Here is a 19,612-nt window from a genome sequence, read left to right as displayed (position 1 = left end):
TATCTCTCTTCATTCAGTAACACAAACTCACGAGTAGGTTTCCTTTTGTACTACTCATATCGAGTAACTTCATCATTTGGCAGATTTGAAAGAGTGACTTCTTGCTACGCCTGTCTAGCTCTAGGATTTGTTGGTGTGGCTGAGGGAGAAATGGGAAAGAAATTTTATTTGCAGAAAGTATTAAAATGAAACGATTTTTTAAAATGTTACCAAGTGAAAGATTTCTCTGAGCAATTCCTTATCTTGAAAACTTAAGCAATAATTTAAAAACACTTACATAACAACCAGATGGACTGTGCACATACAGTATTAACAAAAGCTTCTGGCCCTGTGGGAATATGCTTCCTAAAAATATGGCTTTACTCACAGTCTTAAGTCTCTTTCTTCTGAGTCAGTAATTACAAAAGAGGGAGGAAAGCATGTTTCCTGCTTCCTGGAGTATTGCTTCAGATGTCTATGTGTCACTTACTAACTAGGTAGAATGCAGGAAAAATATATGGAAAGAACTAAATTCATAGAGATATGAACTAAATGAAAGCCAACTCACATGCATGTACATGACACTATTTGTTCATTGTTTTGGCTATATGTAGACATGCTTTACATTTAATCCAATGAGCTATTCATGTAAAATACAGAAAAATTCCCCTGGGATAGCAACCTGGACTTCTCAGCAGCAAGTAAGCTAACCATGAAGTTACCATGCTTTTAGTAGCTTTATATGAGTAGTTTCAGGCAGCTTCCCAACAAAAAAAAAGATGTGCTAACATCTGCTTTCAGAGGCAAGTAGCTCTTCCTGTACTTATGGAAGTTTCATGCCCATTCACTTTTGGTCCTGATTTCTACTTTGGGTTAGACAGTAGCTAGTTAAGCAATGCAAGTACCTAGTTTTGTAGGTATTTTTGCCTTTTACAGTTTTAGCTGAGAGTGCAAAAGCTGAGGTCTAATCCAGTAAAGTTTGAACAGATCACTGCTGTGACAGCATTAGCTTACTTAATGGTGTATTGCTGAAATATTAGTCAAATTAGTTTTACTTTTTACCAAGTACCTGGTTAAAAGAACACACATCTTTATAAGTTAGAATTCTGACATGACTGTTCCTTATGACTTTGGTTACTTTCCTGATGTTATATAAGACTGAAGCATAGTCAGAGAGAATCCTGTTTAATAGATTTTTTTTCTTTTTCTTTCCTTTGGATAGTACAGGCAGTCTTTTCTGTGGCTCATCTGCCATAGACGTGGAGCAGATTTAATAAGTACTTCCCATAGGAGTTTATAACAGCTGTAAACCTGTCAAGGTGCATCATCAACTGAACACACTGTATTGACCTGAAGTTCAGTTCAATGCGCCAAGTCTAGTGGTGTTTTCACTTACACAAGCACAGTACAAATGTATACATTTCACTTTATTGAAAACTAGAGTTTTATCTATGAAGCCTCATATATATCTCTGTTGTTGGAAGATGGCAGTGCTTTAGCGTTTAATATTATGCCAGCTGCCATTCCAGAAGAGGTTGACCATAAAATTTGACACACTCTCCAACTAGTGTCTTTATGTATAAATGGTATCTGTATTAGATTTGAACTGCACATTATTTTTCTTCAATTAGTTTTCAGCCATTCCTGGAAAATGCTTCTAGTTCTGAAACAATTAAGTAGAATCACTGAACCAATGTCTTCATTGATCTGTAGGTTCATGGAGCTTCTTTTGAAGCATAGTGACAGAATATTGTTCTGAACCGTGAAAGAGACAAAAGGAACTTCCTTTTTGCCCACCAAACCCAGCTACAGCACATCTCTAAAGAGACACCACAGGAGAGCAAACATAAATAGTTCCTCTTGTGACTTGAATGCTGAGCTGCTTACTCTCACCAGAGACCTGCTCTCCCAGAAACGTACCCGTCTTTGTCTACAGAGGCGGCATAGTTGGAAATGGGGCTGGGAAGGCCCTCCGGATACCATTTAGTTGATAATCCTGAGGCAGCATAACTGCAGCTAAACCATTTCTGACATGTTTGTCTATTCTGTTCTGGGAATGTCTGGAGATGAAGAATCCCTCTTCTTATTTTTAGCAAATCATATACCTGAGTGCTTGTACTTTTGCTTGACAGTTGTTTCTCAGAGCAATATCTTTTTCCCTTGCATACGTTCTTCACACCTGAATTGTTTGCATCTTGTTTCAGTTCAGATAACATTGAATTCAAATGCCACTCAAAGCAACAGAATGAATTACTGGTCCTGTAAAAACTTTTGAATTTTTTCAATGTTGTAAATGTGGCCAGGATTTCACCCCAGAGTTACAGCTAGTTACTGAAGAAACATTGTTACAGGCCATGAGATGTGTCAGCCACTGACAGCAAGGACTCATGCTCTACAGGGTGCACATGTTGCTGCTCTGAGAAGCCCTGCTTTTACACTGGAAATCACAGGTGATGAAATAGCAAAGGGTCATTTGAACCTCCGTGCCTCAGTCATTGTAGCTGTCTCCAAAAAGTGCATGAGGAATTCATGAGTGCATTTCAAAACCTTGCCAAAGTGTTCCCTGGGGCCTGATGAGTACCATAATTCAAAATCTCTTCATAAAGTGCCTCCAGAAATTATTCTCTTCCTATTGATGTATGTAATCCAACACCTACACACTCACAACTCCAGGTTTAATAAAGTGTGGGGCCCTTTAGCTGAGATTCCAAAGCCACTTCTAACTTCCTATCCCCCCAGGTGATGCTACATTTCTGTGTCCAGAACACGTTATCTGTTATTGACTTTTCATCTGGACACAGATCTTACAGATTTTAAAATATTTTCCTATGAGGACGTGTTGAAAACATCTGATGGGCTTGCCTGGGGTACTGTGATGCATAGGTCTTCTGGGAGAGGCTGTAGCATCAACCTCATCCATAATTCTGTGCCTGCTCTATGCAAAGACAGTAAGCTGTTTAAAAGACAACTAAAATTCTTCAGGTAAAAATGTAGCCAAAACTCCAGATAGAGTTGTGCAGCCACTATTTCCCTTTAAAAGCAATCAATTAACAGTATGACAAATTAAACATCATCTTCTGTCACTTGATCTGTATGCTAAATGTTTAGAGAATAATACCATATTCAAATGCTGGAACACTTGATTTTTCAGCTTTCAGACATGTCAGAAGGTTAACTCATTTAAGAAAAGTAAATGCTGTACTGTGTAGATTTTAAAAGTATAAGATAATAAATTCAGGGCTGTGGACATTTTTATTCTTGTATCTACACCAAGTATCTGTGGTCATAATCATTTATTGGGAGCATGATCTAAATCTAAAAAATATACAGTATCTTTGTCTCTACTCCATTCCACTGGAATCACATTCAAGTAGATAAGATACACTTCAACAATTATTCATAATACTTTTAATATCAGTTCTGTCTTCACTAGTGATTCAGAAATCTGAAAACCTTGACAAGTCCCATGCAAAGTGGTCCTCATCTCTTCAGAGAGATGCAATAAGACATTACAAACACCAAGGAATAAGCTTTACAGGGAATGCGGGATATTGACATGGATTTTTGCTTGACTTCAACCTCCAGTGGTCATGTGGTGTCATGTTTTTGGTTGAACTGTTTACCTGACCCATGATGCTTTCCAACTCTATGCTTAGTCTAGTTATAAAATGCTATACATTGGTCTATTATAATAAAGACACTGAGATAAAGTTTTATGCTGAACTTACTGATACAGAGGAACTGTTAGTATTAACTTTTGTGTATGTGGTATTCACTTCCATGACACAGTGTCTGCTACATCCATTGGAATGGTCATCTGTTATTTACAGCATTAAAATATTCTGTGTTCAGAAAGCCAGCTTCTTTCTGAACTGTGAAAAGCATCATATCCAAATGATGTTGCCCTGTTGTCTTTTTAACCTGGGGCGTTCTCTTCTTTGGTGTGCAAAATTGTCCTAGCAGAGAGCAGCCTCCCACCAGCTGCGTCCTCTTGGTGTACTGAGGGATCATTTGCATCCTTGTTGCTGTTTCCAGCAGATTCTGCACTGTACAGTGCAGTTCCAGCTCCTGCAGTCCTTATGTTTTATGAGTCTGGAAGTCATCCATTTTTATTATCGGACATCTATTAAATATCTTCTGAAAGTTTTAATCATTCTTTCTAATCTATTTCTTTTGGGGATAGGAAAACTTTGACGTAAATTACAGGGCTACAGTTTTTCCATTAGGATTATCTGTTCTCCTCCTTCCCACTGCCACCATATTAAATATTGTTTGAAGTACTTAATTGAGGTGGCTACTGGATTCCAAATATAGCCTTTTTGAGTGTTTCAGGGAAGCTGTGCTAGTTTTTCCTCCTATTAACTGTAGTTTACCACTACCATGGGATTTTGGGAGAGTTAGGGTGATAACCAAGATAGACTGCTCAGTTTACGAAAAGTGCTTAGGGTCAAGGGGCATCTTTAGGTTGTCCCTCTGCTCACCCCCCACCCCCACCCCTAATATATTGCTTACTCAAGTGGAACACAGCTGTTTATTTCTTTCAGCACAAGGAAAGAGCCTGCGTGGATTTATGTTTCATTGGTACCTTGGCAAGGGAGGAAATATTCCCCCTCCAACCCCTAGGGTATTTCTTTCCAAGAGGAAGCAGAGATCCTTCTTTCCAATTTTACTTTTGCTCTGAATGCAGCTGTCACAGACTGTTTATAAGAGTGTTTTAGGTATTTCATTTATTTTAAGATTTGAACTATCATGCCACTAATGCAGTGCAAGTATGAGTAGCATTATTTTCCCTGTTTGTTGATACGGATGGAATTTTGGGGAAAATACAGATGAAACCCACCAGATTTCAAAGTAATTATCTGCATCAGACAATACTGTTATGGCACTGTGAGTCAGATTGTTGCTCAAGCTTGATTGATTGCCATTCCTTCTACTCCTGAGAGCACCACAGGCAGGTGGCTGTTTTTTTCACAAGTCAGTGACTGCCTAAACAAAATTTAACATAAGAGTTGTAATGTTTCTCCTTCCATACCTTTCCTGTCCTGGAGAGTCTAATTGCTGATTTTAATATATTCATTGCCAAAACATGGAGTGACTTTTCTTTGGAACAAAAAAGGGGATGCCAGGCAACACCACTGTTTAAGTTCTGAAGTGTAGATAGTGGAATGGAGCCATATGAATAACATATGTATAATGGCATGGTCTGAATTGTTTTTATCTTTTAATAAATATTGGTGAAGCAAAACAGAGCTTCATTTTTGTGTCAGAGAAAACTGATTTCCAGGAAAATATATGGGAATTACAAGAATAAAATTGTGGGGGGGTTATGAGCAAACTACTATTTAAATATAAATGGCTTGACCTTTTCAAATTTATTTTTGACACAATATGACCAAGTTATGTTTTTAATAAATTTTATTTATAGTGTTGTATTACTTCATTTTACCAAAAACAGTTCAAGGAAATGCGGAGGTTTTTTGAAAAATTTGCCTGCTTGCTAGGAATCACCTTATGCTTGCAACTGTGTTTTATCTCAACTGGTCTGTCTGCCTGTGTCTTTATCTTAGCATTGAAGGAATGAGCCACATGAGAAACAAACCTCATCTTTTAGCATGTTGGACTCCATAACATCTTTGAATTTTAATACTTTGTTGCTGTTGTATTGTTTGTAAAAGCTGAATTTTTCTGTATGAAACACATTCATAAGATCTACCAATAAAAAAATATCTGATTTCTCCATCAGGTGTGCCAACAATTGGTCTACATTTTAGTTTCCTACCCTATGATGCCATATGAATACTGTAGTGTTCTGGCTTATGGGCTTCTTGCTTTTTCAGTATTGGCAAGGTTTGATCATAGTTCACTCCACTGTCAAATGTAGTTTTCTCCATAGCAAGCTAACATTCAACACTCACAAACTGGTGTGAATTTTTAGACCGTTCTCCATTTTTCAATACAAAAAATGAGTAGTCTTAGCTTATATTTTAGTTGCTATTTGAGTTAAGACATATAACAAGTATTGCAATACACCCATATCAGTTAGCTGTCAATAGCTCACCTCTCACAGTGTCTGTTATGGGTCACAGGTTCTCCCACTTGTCTCAGCTACATTGGGCGCTAGTTGTTGCGGTCAGAGTCCATCTCAGTTTGCCTCATACAGGGCAACAACCATTGCAGAACAAACCAGTAGACCGCAACAAGGCTTTTACTGTCAGTCAGATTCTACTAGCCATGATGTTTCTCCCTCCTCCATAGGTCAGACCACACTACTCCCCCTCCATCCAGAGTCCCCTACCCCCCAATCCTCAGGGCTATTTAACCACTTAGTGGGAACGAGCTACAGCTGCACATCATCCATGTCAATCAACCCACTGCCTTCGAGGCAAGGCCACAGCTGCATGTTATCAATGCTAATCAACCCACTGCCTTCATTCCTCTACATATTTCAGCTTGTATTATTTCATATAGTCATTCATTTTAGTAGGAAGTCACATGCTACCAGATAAGAGTAATTTTCTGGGCTTTTCTTGTTTGTATCATTTGTTTGCTTTTTAAAATTATTTGGGTGAATGGCATGGCATTTAGCCACACAGAGTATGTAGTTGGGTCAGCTAACATGACAACATGTAAGTGTTTAATAGTTTTTCACAGGTCCAGAATGCCTTTAGGTAGAGGCAACCATGGGCATTTGCCAAGTGTGCAGTGCTGAAAGGCAGTGAAATATGTCCTGAGCTCCACAAGCTTGTGTGTTTTCCTTCATTCTAGTGCTCCAGGCTCTTCAAGTGCCTCTCCTTTCAAGCTGCTGTGATGACACTTATGCTGCACCTTTTTTGTCATCTTCCTGGTCTGTCTTCAGTATGTGGCTTGCTACATGAAGCTCTTCCTTTTGTGTGTAGGCTGGGCTGCTCTGTTGCCATTGTAGCTCTCCTGGGTGGATCTTTACAGGTAAAGTGCGTACATTAGCAAGTGAAGGGAGTGTGTACACGGGTGTTTCTGGACTGTGTGTGTATATGGATATTTCTGTGCCTACCTCTATTGCTGTCTTTTTGAAGAAGTGAAACTGGGTGGGAATCTCTGGATACCATGATGGGAGATCTCTATATTGCTCACAGTGAACATCCAGACTTTCTCAAGTGTTCAGTCATATGTTTCTGAAGGGCCCATGCCATGCCTTCTAGGCTACTTCATCACTATGAACAGAAGTCCCCTGTGTAAGCAGATTGCTAGATAAATTTGGGAGACATCCTTGTTAACATCCTTTGATGCACCCCAAATCCTCTGTCTTCTCATAGTTCCCTTGCCTTGTTGTTGGCACTTTAAGTCTTCTCTGGTCATTCTACACTGGTGTCCGAGGAGAGTGCCCTGCTACTGTCCCAAGATGAATGGTCCTGTCTCAGGTTTAAGAACAGGTTTAAATCATCAAGTGATGGGTGATGTTCTTACCCTTAAGATGCAGCAGCCAAGCAACTTTCTAGCTGTGGACAGGGCTATGAGAGAGCATTTGAAAGTACTTTCTGAAAACCATCTATTTGATGCTGATGGGCTGAAACACTGCAGAAAGTGCTTTTCCCCCTGCCACAGTTGGAGTTGCATACAATATTTACTGTCATCCAGCTTTGACTGGCAGAGCTTTCAAATCTGCCCTTTGCTTTGTGCATTCTGTACAAAGAGGTACCAATTTTCTCTTTCATGAGGGAAGAGTTATTGCATGGTGAGAGATCCTGTAACTTCACAGAATGAGGAAATCATTTTATCCATGGCAGTGGAAAGCAATATTTATGTCACAGAGAGGAGGAACACTCTCCGATATATTGTACAGGATTCTAAATTTATTACACACTTTTGATTTTTGCATTCTGAAAATTCCTTTTTGATAAGATTTAAGGTTCCTATGGTGAAATATTTGGAAACGAAGACTTTTCTTATTGCTTGTATTGCCTTGAACTTGAAATTGTTCTCTTAATAAAGTATTCCTGTTCTTTACATACCATTATGAAGCTTTCTTCTCTCTAGAATAACTTTCAGTTACTGGCATACTGGCATATTTCAGAAAAATGAGATTTAGTTAGCGCTAACATACAAGATTGTGGAAACAGGTAGAATAAGCAGATAGATATAATGTTTAATCTGCTACTGCACAGTTTAATATTTTTGTGTGAGGGTTAGGAAATTAGTTTTCGAGCTTTAGCCCAGTGCAAACCTAAAACAAGTCATGGCCTTTGGCCCTTTTGAAAAGTGATTGTGTATTTCCAGTGATGACAGCCAGCACCATTCCTTGATTTATAGCAGAGTAACTGTCATTTAATATTGACCATATGGCAATTTTCATCACCTACATTGTTCAGGGCCTATGTCAGTAGCACACAAAGCAGTGAACCTTATTCCCAGGCAATTCAACTAAGACAGAGGATGCTGCATTGTGACATTGATCGATAGCATAAAGCAGTGATAATTAGATCTCTCTGAATCCTTTACAAGTGGGCTATGGTCTTTTGAACCTTATTACATCATTTTGACATTATTGAATTACCAAATGTGCCAGCTTGTTTTCAAACTGTGCATTTGAAATACATGGTGACAAAAAGGTGTCATGGAAGTAGTTTGTGTAATATAACCCACAGTCTTATTTTAATTTATTTTAATAGATAGTTTTAATTTATCAACAAATGGAGGCGGGGGGAATATTATTACTGGGAATCCTTGACACTGTAGCTCACATCTTCAAATGAGAGCATCCCAGATCTGTTATAATTATCATTTTCCTCCTAGCAATTTCTCTTTATTTTTACAGTTCTAATTGCTGTGTTGCATGTTGGAACAAAACTGAAGTTAGGAACACTTAACCTAGAATTTGGAGGGGAAACAATATTTTTTTTATTAGTCCAGGAAATACCCGTTCTTGGAATTCACTGAGGTCAGTGACTTTGCTGACATGTAGTACTGTAGGAGGGCATCGTGGTGCAAGTGAGGGGAGCTCAGGTTGGTACCTCACTGTACCCACAGCATTTATACACCGGTTCTGTGTGGCTAGTTGGAAAGGGAACTTCTTTGTTCCATCTAGTGACAGTGCCACCAGATATCCCAAGCATATTTATGCAGGGCATACTGCTCAACATATTTGTCCCAATTTGGCAACTTTTTTTGCCAAAGGTGTTTGTAGAGCTCTGCCCTTCAGTCGACTGACTCAGGATGATTTACTGAATACATAAAGCTTTGTGAGTTGGACACGACCATCTCACTGAGGCTGGATAGCATCTGGCTCTGCAGTTTGACTACCTAATCACCAGTACGTGTATCCTCAGGTCAGCAGGGTCTGTTCTGTTGATACTGGGTCTACACCAGCTACTGCCATGAAGCTATTCCTTCCCTTGTGCCAGGGCTGATGTATCCCTGGCTGTGTGATGACCTGAAAATGAACCACTGGCTTTTGTCAATGCCTCCAGCCAGATTGGTTCCTGGATCTGCTGCTATTTGCATTTGGACTAGCTAGAGGTTTCTGTATACCTCAGTCCCATCTTGGACCCAAGATACAGATTTCGTATACAGAAGGGGGTGGGGGGGAGAGTGGCGGGTGAGGGGCAGCAGAGAGAAATGCTGATCCAATATAAACAGACTGCATATAAATAAACAGTAAAACCACACGTGGACAAAATGGTCAGTATGCATTCTCTAAGACTGCAACCTTTCATCTGGTCCCAGGTCCTTTTGCAATCACTTATGTACTATTGACTTTACTAGGAGTTCTCTCAGGTGCTTTCTGATCCCATAATTGCTTCTATAATGGAAAATGGAATTAAGTGATGACAGAGAGAGAGCTCAAAATGCTTTTACAGTATTTGTGATGAGAATGAATTGCCGTGATGATAGAGTTGGAGAAAAAAAAAGTTCTGGGACGGACAATAGTGATAATTTTTGTAGTCAAGGAGAAGGAAGATAAAATAACCTGATAGAAGAAAATTATTATGTCCAACTCCTGCCTCAAGAATGCTAATAAAGGTTGGTTGGCCACCACTTAGGTCTCGGTGAGACTTACTCAAGCCTTTGCAGACATTCAGTTGTTTGCAAGTCCTACACACCAAGCTACCTACTGAAATTTGCACAAGGGTCTGGCATTTAGATCTCAGTAAGTATCCTTTATGATGGGACTACCAAAATTTACTGAATGTCCCTACCAACTGTCACAGAGGGAATTACACTTCTGACTGCTTAGCAGTAGGTCATGTGAGAAGCACCTCCCTGGGCTCCTGCTCCTTATTTGTCCAGAACATTTATGTGTCTAACTTCCATGAATTAATCTGTTTGCAAGTGTTTCTTCCTCTCTTTTTTTTTTTTTTTAAACAGTGAAATACTTTCTTTAGACACACCCCATAGTAAGTGTATTCATTTCAGCCACATCAGACCACAATGATTTGCTCTACTACTATCTGTAATTGTAGAAATTTAGTAAATATATAAGGACAGAGCACTTTTAATTAAAGTACCTCAGTCCTTTCATGGACTTGTCAGTAAACTTAAGACCCTAAATATATGACTTGTGAATGTGTAGTGTTTAAAGTGTTATGTTTTGTTTCATATTAATGTAAGTGATACAGATTTTCAAGGAGTTCTGCCCAGATTTTTGATGGTTGGATTTAAGGTGCACTTCTTGTATCTTTACTTAAAAAGGGCCACAGCATAGCTACAACAGTTTTGTCACTGGCAAGCCCTTGAATTGTATAGGTTTCCCATTCTGGTTTGTCATGAAGGTAAAAAATGCTGCTGTTCTGCTAATGGTGATAATACTAAATATAATGTTTCATTAGCAGAATTCTGATGGGAATTCATTGCCCTTGACTGACAGTAATTTTTCAGACAAGCAATAATTTATTCTTGGAAAAAGAATCTTAAGTTCTACACAAGTATCCCAAATATGCCTACATAAATGTACCATATATACTGACTTCTGTGCTGAACACCAGTGTTTACTGACTGCAGAAACAGACAATACTGTGTGAAAATGAACAAATAAATGAACTTGTTTTTTATTTCTAGTTCTTTGCAATCATCTGTCCTTTACAATCAAGTAGGGCCACTTTTTGCTGCCTTTGATGAAAGTAAAGTAAAAAGGAACATAAGTGGTTAGAGTAATACAGTTCTTAGACTGAAATGATGAGAAACTTCAAACTATAGGCTGTAGACCAATACCACTAAAACTCTGAGACCTTTGATAGTGATTTTCCAGCAGTGGGATTTCACACCTTTTGCTTTCCAATTTCATTAGTGGTCTGGGACTAAATAAAAAGAGAGGCTTCTTTTAGATGGCAAGACTGTTGAGCACTACACCATCTAACAGAAGGGAGAAGAAACTACTAATACGATTATTGCAATTTTTTTAATGCATATAATCCCTTAGATTTAACGATTGTGTTGTGGCAATTAAAATTATATCCACAACGTGCTGGTGTCTCTGTAGCAGATTAAGAAGTATGGATCTTCTTTGCTTAAAAACAAGGTTTGTTGAACATCTGAACTCTGGTATAATACATGTTTCACTGAACATTTACAGACTTCCCAAAACTGTTTGACTCTATCAAGAAAGAAGAGAGAAGTTACTTTACTTAGTTGCCAATTATCTGAATAACTTTGCTCACTTAGCTGTAAAACCACTCAGTGTACTGAAAGATTAGCTAAAAGGGTCTCTGGAAAATCTCCAGGACCTTTTTCTAAACTAATGTTATCTATTTTTAATAAATGTTGGCACGATCTTCTTTACAGTTAAGAAGCAGGAAAAGCAGCTGTTTCTGTTTGTGCTTCCCTGATGTTGTGGAGTCCCTGATCCCCTTCAGCTACCCATTCACTATTACCAGAGAAGGTTCTAAGTAAGAACTTTTCCCCACGACTTGATAGAGGGATGGCTTGAAATGGACTTGTCCATACTTTTATCAGTTGTGGCAGTAGAATGGGCAATAACTGTTGCCAAAATTAATTCCTAATATACTGACTGCCTATGATGGAAAGGATGCAAAAACTACACAAGGCAAAAAGAAGTCACTTGAGTAATTTCCTTTCTCCATAAACCATGCATTATCATTGCACCCATTGTCATGCCATCAGGTGAGTGTCTTCTTCCATTCCTGTGGTCTGTAATTGTAATGCGAGCTTTCGAGTTTTTTTCATCTACTATTCCTCATTAATTTGGCAAGTGCCAAGTAATGTTCCTGTCCAAGGAGATACTTTCCTTGCTCATGCCTATAGTCAGATTGAAGTCAAAGAAGCTGGCATGACAAACAGCCTCTGCCCTACTGTCAACAGATACACTTAGAACATAGTTTTCTCGTATGTAAAAGCACTGTCAGTAAGTGCACCGTGTTCCTTGTGGGAAACGTCTTGAAGGAGGCCTTCAGAAGTTACAAACTTATTTCCCGGAACGAGTCTTAAAACTAGTCAGATCCATTGCGTGTCCAAGAGGTGTCTTGCCTTACTTAAAATCCTCTCGTTAACCCTTTTTCTCATTCCTCACTCATTGAAATTCCTGCCTTTCAAATGTGCTGCTTCACAGTTCTGCCAGATGAACGTGCTGAGCACTTCTGGTTTACAGGACTTCCACTGGTGCCTGCGGGAGCTCAGCCCAAGGTACAAGGACCTCTTGTGTAAGTGGCACTGTTGACTGTGTACTTGGGAAGAATAGAGCTGGAAATGGGAAAGGTTATGGTTTGGTTAGTCTGTGGAACTGACTGCAGTTAGTGTAACTTCCCTGCCCACAGAACAAGGATCTGTGTCATATAAATAAAAGGTGGGCTGGACACAGTTTCAGCCGCGAGCTTTTTGTAGGACTCTCCTGCTATTACAAGAGTTAAATGTGACTTTTCTTGACAGTCACTTTGCTTGGAGATTAAAAAGCTCTTACAGCAATACTCATTGAAGTATGGCTGTCCCTTGTCCCCTCATGATAGGTTTGCCATTGCTGATGTGTGCTGCCCTCACAATTTTGTTGGCAAAGCCATTTGTGGGGGTTGGGGTGCAATGTGGGATGGATTGGAAGCAAAGGAAATTTTTTCCAAGATGGAGGAAAAAGCAGCAAACAAAAAAAGGTGCATCTTCACACTAGTCTCATTCATGGTGCAGTTCCAGGAACAGCCATGCTAGTGCATTTAGGTACTGAAGGGTACATATCCAAGCTCCACACCAGGATGCTCAGATGCTGGGCTGGATACTAACGCTTCTTCCACAGCAAAGGAGCAAACTGAAGGGATAATGAATTGTGACATGGAAAGTAGAGTAATTAGTTATCTTGGGAACCTTCTCAGGCTGGTTTGACCTTGGTTACCAGTAGCACTTGTACATGAACATGCTGTTAAATGGCATAAGATACTGTAATAAGTTATGTTGTATAAGGCTGGATATTAATCAAGAATATCCAGAGAAAATAGGTCATGATCTGATAAGGGTACTTTTTATCAGGGATACAGTATTAACCTTATTTATCCCTGATGGATGTATTCCTTTGGTTTTGTGTATATATGCTGATTGATTTTAAACACTAAATGAGTAGAACTCAACACCAAATAAAAGTTTTCTTAGATACACAATATCAATAGTATTTTCTTGTCAGAGGCATGTTTTAAGAATGGCTCTTAATCAAATTTCACTCATGCTTTTTCTCAGTAACCGAGAACGTACCTGCGTTTAATGACATGGCCTTTTTGTTCCTCATGAGTATAGCATCCAACTAATCTGCTCTGTTTTTAACTAGTGTGCAACACTAGAAGGTTAGGTCCTGTTGAAATCTGGATTTAGTAGATCTTATAAGTATCCTTCATAGTATCTCCCATCTATTTATGTTTTTATTAGGAAATCTTTGGCTTTGGATGGCTGATAATAAAAGCAGAATCAAATGAAATATGGAATGCGGTGTGGCTTCAACAATAATTAAGGTTGAAGACCAGCTGGATGTACTGCTGCAACTCATAGTAGCCTCATTCATTGGTATCTTTCTCTATCAACTGAAAAAATCTTTTGGATATATGTATTGCTAAAAATCAGACACAAATGAATGGTTCAATGTGAATTTTTAGGAATATTTGAAACATATAAATTTAAATTAACATTTAAAAACATTTATATGATGAGTAACAATACTTTAAAAATCTTTGTCTTAGTATCTTACTCTAGTTAAATACGAATGTTAAAATGCTGAATTAAATTCCATTGAGGCTAATGATTAGATGTTAATCTTTTTTTGTCTACGTTTTGAAATTTTTGACAGGTCAAATCAGCTGATACCATATATGCTGTTGGTTCAGTTGATGCTATCTTATTCCAAGAGCACAACCACTAGTTGAATGACACGAGATTAAAGAATGCAAAAGAATTCCTGGTTTCAAACTCTTTTTAAACCCTCATTTTAAGGGCTCTCTCCATTTGATTACCAAAGTTCTTGGGGCATAAAACAGGATAACCCCAAACTAAAGTAAACTAAACTGTATTTTTGTAGCCTAACCAAAGGATGAGCCTTGCAAACAGTTTGTATACTTCTGATTATGTTACATCAGCATTGGAGCAGTGACAAATCAGTCCATTCAAATGCCAAAATCTGAAAGTGTTTGTGATCTAAATGAGATATGTTTTCAAATATACTTTCCTATTTACAGTCTAAATATAAAATATACTGACAGTGGCAACCAGCTTCACAGCAAGGCATTTGTGCATTCCTGTTTGATTTTAGAGAAGAGACTATGCCACACTTCACATTGTTCATGTTAAACTATTTAGTGATTTAACCTATTGTTAGTTAACAATGTCTAAATAGTGAATTACAAAGTAAATAAGGTTGTTCGTAAGCTGAGCCAACACAGGTTTTAGAGTTTGTGGCCTCTCTGCTATTGTTCATCTAGAAGCTGTGGAAAATAGCTATAGTATGAATCACTGTATGAAATATTTTTGAATACCATGCTATTGAATTCCCCATGGAACCTGGCTGTATTACAGCACTGCTTCTTTTCCTACACATTATCAATAAAATCCCACAGGGGTCATGGTAGACTTTTAATGAACTTTGCTTATAAAAACTTCGAAACTATATCTATTTTAACTTGACAGCTAATTAAAAAAGGTTTGTCTGAAGTCTGATGTGGACATTGATTAAATAACTTCTTCAAGCACGTTCATTCATACATTGTATTATGAAATAACAAATTTTAATATTTCAGTCACTTTTCCTATATAGAACACAGACATTTTATTGAATCTAGAACATTAAAAGCACCAACCAGCATTGAAAATGCTGTTTCTCAATTTTGAAATGAATACTAGCATTTGTAGTGATCACAGCAAAATTACTGCTCTTATTTCAGCTATGCTAAAATCAAGTTTTGCCTTTTATCTTTTAAAACTCTACAGTATTCCTACTCCTACTGAGAGCAATGAGAGCTCTGGATGGGGGATCAAACCTTTTGCATGATTTTTCATGTACTTTTTCCCACAGCCCCACAGTTTAGGGAAACCCGCTCATTCTTATCTTCAGTTTTCTTTGTTTGGGTTTTTTTCATTCCTGGCTTTCCAGGCAAAACCAAATAAAATCTTCTAGGTGAGTTTCCAACTACACATGGACACTGAAGCAATGTAATGCACAGGATGCATAATTCTGTTAATGGAATGTCACTAAATGCATATCTCAGCACTAACAGAATCTCATTTTCATATCCAAAATGTACTGAATTAATCACACAGACCTCACATTATTGAGTCCGCACATAAATATTGAATTTTAACAGCTTTAAGTTAACAACACCAAATGTCCTGAATCTTTTCAGACAGAAAACCGGTGGGTAGATTTTAGCACAGGTAGGTGCTAAATCCAGCAAGGTCCTCAGCAGAAAAACAACTATCCTGTCTTTTGAAAGGTTGCAGATTTAGAAAGTGCTAGTTCTAGTCTACTTCTCAGCTCAAATCAAGGTCTTTCAAAAAGTGAGAAATAGTTACGTTCACCCTCTAGGGCCCTCTGGTGTTGAAGATACTGCCCATAGAAAGACAGCTGCATGGTTCTGCTCTGCTGGATTCTGAACAAGGTTTTGAATATGATTTTCCAACATCTTGAGTGCTCTAGGCAGCAGGATAAAGAACCTTTTTTTTAAAAAAAAAAACAAACCAACCTTGATTTTGCTCTAGGATATTGACTACTGAAATTTTAGGAAACGTGGAACTGCCCTACCAGGCAAAAGAGCTATGTCAGAATAGTTAGTGGTCTAGTTGTGAGATCACACACTTGAATGGGTTTGTGGCCACTCACTTCTGCATCGAACTTTTTTGAAAAGGCTGTGCATGCTCCTACAAGAATTCTGTAAATAATATTTTCCAGCAACAAAATATTTCATCAGACGTTCTTGGCCCTTCTCTACTTCTGAGTGCCTCTGTGGAGGAGTTGATAAAGCCTCTAAAATTTGTTTTGAAGAGTTGAAAAAAACCAGCAAGTAGCTCTGGTAGAAAAAACCAGATGCATGAATAATCATCTTTCGGTTTTGTTCTGTACCACTAGCCTCCTGCCATGTGTTTTCACTGAGCAAGGAAAGCAGCTGTGATTGATAATGCCAAGACAATGCAAGCTTTAGAAATTATTAGTGTAGATATTTCTAAATGACATTTCTAGATGACACTATTGTTCTGATCAGTCGAGATTACTGATAGTCATTTGGTGATATATTCAACCATTTAGATTTCTAGATCTTATGTTAATTCAGGGAAGTACCACGCTGACTCATTTAATCTGCTGTAAAAGCCAATCACTATAATAAGGATATAAATATTTACGAAGTGTTCTTTGGAAAGGCAATTTAGCTCTTCTGGTAAAGACTACAGAGCTATTATTTAGTCCAGTGCAATATTACACATCCTGTGCCTTGCATCACATATCGTTGCTCAGTACCTGTGCATGTCCAGTCTTACTTGGGAGCAAATCCAATACTGATTTGAAGACCCTTGTAAGTGATGGATAAAACACCAGCTTTTGAAAGCCTGCTTCTGGAATGATATCCAAAGTGTGGAGTGAGCTTCTAGTAGTCTCCAGAGAGGGCACAAGGACAGTTAAACACCACATGGTAAGATCCAGCATATCTAGCAAATAATGCAAAAAGCTACCAGAAGTGGTTAAACAGCCAGGAAAAATACAGCACAGGGGCGGGTTTTAAGCCTGGCTCTGTACTTGCTGATTGGCACTGCAAGGAGCTGTCTCCAACCATCAGGATATTCACCTTGAAAGTAGCTTCTGGAGGGACTCACTAATGGTCTGTCAAAGAGCTGAACAGGCCTCTTTCTTACTTTCTTGCTCTCTTTTTTTTTTTTTCTAATTGTATGAGCCATTTTTTGCATGGGGGTCCTACTTGTATTTGCTCCATATAATATAGTATGTATTATATAATCAGTAAGTTACAGAATTGTCTCTGAAGTCAGCCACCAAACCCTATGGCAGAGCTTCAGATAGTGCAAGTTAAATGTCCCTTTTCATTTTATAATTTAGTCACAGACTGTTGGCCTTATGGATGTGCAGAGTTTTGTTTGGTGAGCGGGTTCAATAGTTGCTAGCTGTGCAATGAAGGTTGAATTACGCTGAAAACATCCTTCTGGTTATTGCACGTGGGCAGGTCAGAGGTCCAGCTACCTGCATGGAGCTTTTTCTGGGTTCAGTGCCCTGATCTCCCCATTAAATCAGTTTCATGGGGAGGCCTTTATTTTGCTCTAAAATATGATTCTTATCACGAAAGGGATAAAAAAATATTGCATTGGATTTGTCGAATAATGATCAAGTTCATTTTATAGCCAGGTCACCTACATGTGAACATTGTGGTTGCTGCGAGCCTGGTGTTGTAGTCCCAATAACTGCAGAATAAATTTTCCTTCTTTCCACCTACTCCCTGACAAATACCAAAGAAATATCCCACCCTGTTTTCTATTTAAGATTCATTGCTAAGACTGGGAGCTCCAAAAAGGGGAAAGCAGTGGAGTTATTTTAATTTATCCTCTTACGTAAAAAAAACAGACAGCACATTCATAAACAGGAAGAAATAAGCATCATTAGGAAGCACATTTGAACTGATTTCCATTTTCTGGAAATATTTATGCTCTACTCCTTGGATCTCTGGTAGTACCAATATTCAGCAGTTAAGAGGAAAGTGGGCTTGTGTCATTTGCTTAATTATGGGGTGCAGGCTGCTCTGTTCCAAACCTAAAAATATTTTTTCCTCAGAACTACTTTCTGATTTCTGGGATAGCAGTAATCTCCATTTGTGTGATGGTTGATTCCCTTACTTGTTATGTACATCTAAGATACCTGTTCAGTTTCAGGGGGGTTCCACACTGCGCAACATTTTAAATAGATTTTATTAATTACTTATTGTATATAACACTGTATGTATGGGAAGCCTATCACAAATCACATCAATCAGAAAGGGCATGTTAATGGAGCTAATTGCTTTGATGTAACTGTACTACATATTGGGTATAACTGAGCTAATAAAATTACCCTTTTATAACAATTAGTCACCTCAAATCTCATTTGCTACTTCTAGAGCAATGTGTTTTGATTTAGTAATGTGCTGGAAAGGGCTGCAGTCGTCGTAGCTCTGTGAAAAGACTGTTATAGCTGGTAGCGACACTATGAGTAGGGACTTCTAAAAGATGTGTTTAATTTGATATTGAAGACATATACATTTAAAAGCAATGTTGCTAAAAACCTGAGCTATGTTCAGGTAGAAATGGCATTCATCTATTGAATTTTAAATTTCTTTCCGCTTGACATCCTCAGAAATACATGCTAGTTATGATGGATTGCTGTTTTATTTGCAAGATTTAATGTGTGCTGGGCACTGTAGTTTTCCTAAGAAATGCTGGAACTGGGCTCTTTTCTGGTTGAGACTTGAAGCTGTACCCATCACAGTGGTACAACTCCCTTCAAACATTGCATTTATGGCAGTGACTTAGATCTATATCTTTGTAAACTGTTCTTTTTTTATATAGGTTTGTAAGTAGTGAGCAGTATACTTCTGCTTGGTTTATTCTGAGTTTTGTTTTTCCCTCTCGATCCTGTACCCTCCTTTCTTTTCCATGCTTTCTTAATGTTTCCTTACAGTTTCTCTGTATGGTCTTGAAAATCCTGATTTCGCTTGTGGTTAGCAAGAGGAAGACCTCTGTGAGTGATAAAGGCTCACTCACAAACTAAAACTAAGTGAGACCTGGGTTGAGCAAAATGTCAGGGTCTTCTAAAACACCTGCCCTGGCCATCAAGGCAAACATCCTTCTGGCTGCAAAGCCCAGACCTTGGAAATTCCTTTTCTCTTCTTCATTTCCCTTCCTTCTTCTCCTTCCTCTTCACTTCTTAGTAGTATTTATTATGGAAATAACCTCTTTTTTTCTAAAACCCTGAAGATTCCAGGTCTTGCTCTCCTTAGCCCTGTTGCTTACCATTACTCTGCAACATGCTGGCTGGGAGAGCGTCCTTCTTCCAGATTCAGAAGTCTGGACAGGGAGGGACCAGAAAGCAGTTGTGAAGTTTGCTTGTGCTTCAGAGCACTGCCTGAACTGGGAAGCATGCACTCAAAGGAGGAGAGTAAATAACACTAAACCCGGTGCTCTGACGATGGTTATTTAGGAGTTACTATGGAGC

Source organism: Falco biarmicus, chromosome 3, assembly GCF_023638135.1.
Source record: "Falco biarmicus isolate bFalBia1 chromosome 3, bFalBia1.pri, whole genome shotgun sequence".
Lineage (NCBI taxonomy): Eukaryota > Metazoa > Chordata > Aves > Falconiformes > Falconidae > Falco > Falco biarmicus.
This window is presented reverse-complemented; position numbering follows the sequence as displayed.